The 7395-nt window shown below is 39.5% G+C and overlaps 1 long non-coding RNA gene across 1 annotated transcript; it reads right to left on the minus strand.

Annotated features, from left to right (window-relative positions):
• Positions 1 to 248: 248 nt before the first annotated feature.
• LOC109260866 (uncharacterized) lies at positions 249 to 7320 on the minus strand. The gene is made up of 3 exons (XR_002077187.2): positions 7213 to 7320; positions 2232 to 2397; positions 249 to 396 (listed from the first exon to the last, which is right to left on the minus strand). It is a non-coding gene; the product is annotated as an uncharacterized LOC109260866 (long non-coding RNA).
• Between the last annotated feature and the right edge of the window lie 75 nt (positions 7321 to 7395).

Below are 7395 nucleotides of genomic sequence, written 5' to 3' on the forward strand. Positions count from 1 at the left end.
AAGAGGTTAGAGTGGGAGAGAGCCAAAGCATAAGAGACTGTTAAAAAACTGAGAACAAACTGAGGGTTGATGGGGGGTGGGAGGGAGGGCAGGGTGGGTGATGGGTATTGAGGAGGGCACCTTTTGGGATGAGCACTGGGTGTTGTATGGAAACCAATTTGACAGTAAATTTCATATATTAAAAAATAAAAAAAAAATAAAAAAAATAAAAAAAAATAAAATAAAATACAAATAAAAAAAAAGAAATTAACAAATAAAAAATAGGAATATAATACCACATTTTCTATTAGTCCTCAAAGTGCTGTTCTGGAGCTGGTTCTTATAGGCTGAAGCCAATTGTCTGCATCTCTTCCCAACAGTGTGTTCAATGATTTCACATTGGTAGCTTGAAATTGCCTAGAATGAAAGTGTTTAAACCACAGAAATTGGCAAACAGTACAAATAAGAGTTTAAAAAAAATTGAAGAGCCTGTTTATCCTTCTTGGCAAGGCCACCAAGTATAACCCTATGAGTTATGTATGGCAACAATACCTCTCCAGCAAATCTGTACAAAAATATTATTTCATCATAGTTCTTAGTGGCAAAAAGTTGGCAACAAAGTGAATGCTCAGCAATAAGGAACAGTTGAAAAAACTACAGTATGTTTCTGACAGGGATTATCACCCAGTCATTGAAAATAAACAATTTCAGCTATATCAGATGACTTGAAGGGGCTTTAATGAGATATTGCTGAATGAAATATGCAGGAAAGTCTTTATGATATGATCTCATTTTGGAAAACAAACAATATGTGCATAAGAATATTTGGTTATGTGCAGGGAAAGATATATAATAGCATCAACGTGAATTATGAGAATAATGGGAAGGAGGATTCCCACAAAAAAAAGACTGTTCAAAATATCCCTAATATTTATATGGTCAGATGTATATAATTCAAAAATATCCTTAATATTTATATGGTCAAATGTATGTAGAATGACAATTCATGTATTCTGTAAATGTAAACTTGTTTGGAAGAATATAATTAAACCAACACAAAGTGGGGAGGTGGCAAGGTGATAATAAGGCATGGTAGTAGTATTGAGGATCCACTTCCCCAAGTGAAGCAGTCTCCCAACCCTGGTCAGTAAGGATCAGGATTTAACAATTCTCAGCTCCTTGATGCCCAACCCCAAGCTCTGGCTTTCCAACCTAATACAAAATCAAATGCTGAGCAACATATGGCACAGCTGGATCACTGGACAAATGAAAAGTGAGAGACAGGTAACCAACCAGCAACCACTGTGTTGTTTCTATTCTAACAGCACCAGCCCAGATTCCCTGTATTTGTGCCCTTCTATTAGTGGGGTTAAGGGGAGGGGCTTTGACACCTTTCACTTGAGTGATAGCTCCCTTATCTTTAGCACTTTTCCTCCAATATCTAGTAAATAGTCTTGATTTCTAGTATCTAATCCTCTTTTTCTTATTCCTTCCCCTGTCTCCCTTTCCTGTATTTCAATACCAACTCTAGCCTTAACCCATCCTTTAGAGGTATTCCCTGGACTCCTTGTCTTAGCCTGTACCTACTTTCTTTTCCATAGCTCTTATCATTATCTGAAATCATATTACACAGTACTTGTTTTCTTATAAGTTGTCATTTTCCTTCCACTAGAATGTAGGCTCCATAAGGACCAGGACTTTAATTTTGTCCAGTGATGCATCCCCTAGTAGAATACCTGCTACATATGGGTGCTCAATTAATATTTCTTTGATGAATTACTGAATACATGAATTGCACTTAGTCTCCATATTTCTCCTATGCCCTTAGGATATTAGAATTTTTTTTCACAAAGGTAACAGAAGGTCATAAAGAAATTTGTGTCTGTTGGAGCCTTGAAGCAACTTTCACTCTCCACATTCCTTATAAGAACTGTACAGATATGGTTCAGATCCTTAGCACAGGTTCTTTGTTTTTGAAGTTTTGTTTTGTTTTCATATCTGTGTGGTAAAATGCATTTAAAAATTATGCAGGAGATTTCCAAACACAGGCAAAAGTAGCTTTACCAATTATCAACATATGACCAACCTTGTTGCATATATACCTTCTACTGTTATCTACTCCTTTTATTAGCTTTAATGGGGTATAATTTTCATACAATAAACTGTATTAAAGTATAAAATTTGACAAGTTTGGTATATGTATATACTCATAAAATCATGGCCACAGTCAATATAATGAACATATTACTTACCCAAATATTAGAACAGTGCTTTTTAAACTGCAGGTTGCAACCCAGTAGTCATTTGTGGAATCACTTCCAGATAATTGACGTGAGACGAGTCTGGATAGTCCTGGAGCCTCACTTCTTCCCCTTTTCAGTAGCTCAGTTGAGAGCTGGATGTGCTATACTGAGCTAGCTGGGGGAAAACAAGGCCTCTGGCTGCTGTCAGTGTTCTTGGCAGGAAAGGCTCTTCCTAGGGCCCTTAGTATGTAGACCTTGGCCCTGGGCATGCATACTCCTTAGCATTGTTACTGATCTGGGAGATCATTGATACATTTCTTGTTACTTAGAGAAACTAGGTGTCGCCTTAGCTCCTTTTCCCAAGGTGGAAGCACAGCTTGTGCTAGCCTGAAATGCTCATAGTTGCACAGATAGCCTACTGTCCAAGTAGGCCCCTCTTTGCTGGCCTTAATGCACACTTCTGTGACTGCCATATGCCAAGGAGCAAGGAGAAATCAGGAGACTGTGTGTGCTCATCCACTTCTCAGCCTAGTTGTAAGTTTTCCCCCAATAAACCCCATGTTGTATTTGCATCATGTAGTATGTCAAAAGGTGGCTTCCTAAATATTACCAACACAGACTGTTGACAAGACCACGCTGAGTTTATTCCTTACTAGGGTGAAGAAGAACACCACCTATGCAAAGCTTTGGCAGAGATGTCTCAGAGGGAGGGAAGGCAAAATTAGAACTTGAGAACTGGAAGTTTGGTTTAAGGTAGGTCTTTTATTTAATGTTTATTTATTTTTGAGAGAGAGACAGAGCACGAGTTTGGGGGGTGGGTAGAGAGAGAGGGAGACACAGAATCCGAAGCAAACTCCAGGCTGTGAGCTGTCAGCATAGAGCCTGACTCGGGGCTCAAACTCACGAGCCATGAGATCATGATCTGAGCTGAAATTGGAACCTCAATCAACTGAGCCACCCAGGCGCCCCAAGGTAGGTCTTTTAATGCTAGGACTTGATTAGAATTAGGTAATGAGCATAACATAACAGTCCAGGATTGATGGAAACAACAAGACAAGGATTTAGAAGTGAGAGATTAAAAGACTCAGGGGATTTTAAACTCCCTGTTGATGCTTTCAACTCAAGAGTTAGTTGTTGGATTTTTTTAGGATGCTCCTGTAATAAAACATTTGCCTGAGCAGGGGAGCCCTGGAAAAGAAAAGTCAAGCTAATGAAGACAATAGAATAGCAAAGTCATATTTGTTTAGACAATAAGGTGTAGTTTTAGTTTTCAATGTCCAGTCTAAGTGTGGGAATAGAAGGTTTTGATTCTCAGGTATTGACAGTATATGTCCATGAACCCCTTACATGATAGTAAATAAACTATAAAATGAAACTGAATAAACTAGAATTTCATGTAGTAAGGTTAAATACTCTTTTGTGGAAACTTTATTTCAGTTATATATATGTATGTGTGAAATGAGTCATGAAGTAAAATACATCTCACAATTTGTCTGAATCCAGAAATGTTTGAAAGAAAGCCTTAGAGAAATGATGATAGACCCCTAAAGGTGGTAATACCCTCTCTCAGCCAGTGTGCACTGCTGCAATCTAACCTTCTATGCTAATAATAGAGGAATGTCTGGCTTTGTTAGGAAAGAATACATAATCTGAGCATTAAAACAGAGGCCTTCTTCAGGTAGACTAATGGTTGAGTGGGAGCTTTGAATCCATAATATTGTCTGCCATTTCAGCAGAGAGCTGAAAGAAGGCACATTGCTACTGCAGCACAAACATGCAGGCTAGACACGAATAATAATGTCCTACATGAGCATTGTTAGTGTCTAAAATAAATCCTTAAGAAGGCATAGGTTCCCATGTGACTGAGATGCAATCTACTTTGTCAGGGGACTGGATAAGATGACCCCTGGGGCCTCCTCCATTGAGAGGATATTATGATTCTAGAGAGAATCCTACAACAGAAGCAGGCAATTAACCTGAGATGTTTTCTTGCTAACACCTCCCAGCACCAGATCTTGAGGTAGAATACTAAATGTAACACAGTGGACAATGAAGAGCTTCCATTCTCAAGTGGGTCATCTACTTCTCTGAGGACATTCTGCCAATTGAGGGCTTTAGAAGGCTGGAGGTTTTGGAAGGGATATTACCCTCCCCCCCTTCACAACCATCCCTCCTCATCAGGCCTGAAATTCCTCAGAGGGCCCCATTCCTTAGGATAAAGCACTATCTTATACACTTAAAATGTAAATTCTCCTTTGGCTCAAAATTTCAGTCTTTCACATTTATTTTTCCTACTTATCAAAAAGAGGCTTAGGTTAAAAAGAAAGTTAGAAACACTTCAACACTATCTCAGTGGGAATTTACACAGTTTATTCAGGAATTCATTTAGCAAACAAGGATTAAGATTAATTGGAGCCCTGGACGTACCTGGTTTTGAAGGTTTCATGGTCTGAAGCAGACCTGTAAACAGGTAAATCACATCCCATGTCTGAGAGCTGTGAAAAGAGCCTAGGCTGAAGACACACAGACTTGGGAGGGAATCACATTTTTCCTTCTTACTGGTACCATCTTATGCCATGCAGCTGAGCTTTGGTTTTCTCATCTGTAAACTATTAAGAACAAAACCAATTTCACAGAATTCAGGCTATAGCCATAGGGAGACTGCTCAAAGAAAGAAAGTTTTATAAAGGCAAGTGAACAAAGGAATCATCACCAGTCTTATGGGAGTCATGAGGAAGTATGGATAGGGTCTCATCTCAAAATATGCCAGTGCAATGTGGTCCTTTTACAATTAGCTGGTTTTTGTTTGTTTGTTTTTAACACAAAAGGGTGAGGGAGTTTCTCAACTGTGGCTCCTTTTTTCGAGCCCAGGGCTCAGACAAAGTTCAATGTTTTCAAGCATTTAGCATATGGCCTGGTCCATGGTAGGCATTCAGCAAGCGTTCCTTTCTTTTCCTTCCTCCAGTAGAAGGATGTACAAAGTGGTGTGGGGGTTCAGAGAAGGGCGTGACAGATTTACTCTGCTTCAGAAAACTGGATTTGACAAATGATCCTGAATCTTAAAGGATGAATGGTGGCTTGCCAGAAAGAGGGAAAAAAAGAAGGCTTTCCAGATAGTGCTAACATAATAGAGAAGGGAATAGAGGCTTACAAGAGGTTTGCATATTCAGAGACCAGCTGTAATTTCAATGTTTTACAAAGAATAACTGGACATGAGGTAGGTTTGAGCCAAATTGTAAAAACCTTTGAAGAGCCATTTAATGCTTACTATTTCAGGAAAACAATCCAGGAATTTATGACTCTATCAAGATGAGGTTCCATTTTATGAGACTACTGTGTAAGAGATGGAAGCAGGGAGACCAGTTAGGGGGGGTAGTACATGATTCAGAAAGGACCAAGGCCTCTTTAAGGCCTTAAGATTTCACAGACAATGCCTTAGATTTGGAGAGAGCTTGTTTAATTAAAGTCCATTGGTATAGCTGGAGGTGTCCTGCAGAACCACATGCCTGGGGATTTTTAGAATTCATGAACATGTGACAAGGATGGATTCCATAGTACGTCTGGTAGGCTGCAAAAAGCACCTACCTTCCCAAACAAAAGACAGCCACATGCTAATCCCTGGAACCTGTGACTGTTACTTTCTATGGTAAAATAAACAAATAAAATGGAACAATGCTACTTTATATGGTTAAATAAATTTAAATTTTTAATTGCACATATAACTAAATTAAAGATCTTGAAATTGGGATATTATCCTGGATTATCCAGATTGGCCCTGAATGTGATCACATATAGTAGAGGGAGGTAGTAGGAGATCTTACATAAACAAAGAAAAGGTGAAATGAAGATAGAACAGAGAGACATTTGAAGATGCTGGCCTTGAAGACTGGAGTGATGTGGCTACAAGCCAAGGAATGCCAATAGACACCAGAAGCTGGAAAATACAAGAAATGGATTCTCCCCTAAAGCAGCCAGAGGGACTATGTTCCTGAAAATACCTCAATTTCAGCCAAATAATATTGATTTTGGACTTCTGACTTCCAGAACTGTGAGGTAATGAATTTCTGTTGTTTTAAGCCACCAAGTTTGTGGAAATGTGTGAAAGCAGCCACAAGAAACTAATATAGTGCCTCCTCAAAGCTATCACTACTTAACACACTTGTTGACCCAGAAATCCCTAATTCTCAACAGGTGTCAAGCCTCATTTGTCACATATTAGACATGGTACTCTTGTTATGTACTTTGGTCAAGTTTTCTTGGAACACATGAAATAGGGAGACCATCAACTTCATGGAGAATGAAAGGGGAAGGATAGGGGTGTTTATGGAAAAGCCCTATCCAAAACTAGCCTCTAAACCCCCAAAATGTTCACAAACGATTTAGATTTGGCAGCTCCTCTGACTGGATTAGATTTCAAGGAACCATATAATCAATCTCCCTGTCTTTGCCTGTAAGCAGCCAAGATCCTGAACCATGTGAGAATACCACATCTTAGGAGAAAATGGCTGGAGAAAGCACATATGGAGATCGGATTGGATTGTGTTGCTACTCACAGAGATGCTGTTAAGACTGATATCAGTAGTTCTCCCTCAAGTGTTAGATTGGAAAATAACTTCTGTGAGAAAGATTGGAGCAGAACCCTGAACACATTTTAGCCATCCTGTGAAGTCAGAAGGGCTTCATAAAATCCCTCCCCCACCCCCCGCAACTCCATTATCCTAAGGAATTATGCAGAAAAACTAAGTATACCTATGCGGATGTTGAAACCAACACAGCAGCGGAATGATGGCAGAGTAAAATCCTACAAACTTCCAGCTATGGACGAGAATCTAGAGATCACCCAGCCTAAGCCCACTGCACAGATGAGAAAACCAAGCAGATTTTTCAACCCAACTTTAAATATTTCAATATTTTCTCTGTAGTCTTGCTTCAGTGTCCATAGTGTTTTTCTGGGTCAGGTGCTGATTCATTGTAATGAAAACATACTTACAAACGCATCCCAGTACACAGAATGACCAAGATCTTTCCCCTGCCTGCCAAAGGGCGCAAACTAAAATTCCTCTCTAAGTTTAGACGTGTCCTCAGGGTCTGGGACTGAAGCTCATTAGCAACCAGGAAATTAGCGGAACCTTGAGGCTGAACGGTTGCAGCCGGTACGGTTGCTTTGAGAAAA

This window comes from Panthera pardus, unplaced genomic scaffold (assembly GCF_024362965.1).
Source record: "Panthera pardus isolate Hobbes unplaced genomic scaffold, ASM2436296v1 HiC_scaffold_27, whole genome shotgun sequence".
NCBI classification, from domain to species: domain Eukaryota; kingdom Metazoa; phylum Chordata; class Mammalia; order Carnivora; family Felidae; genus Panthera; species Panthera pardus.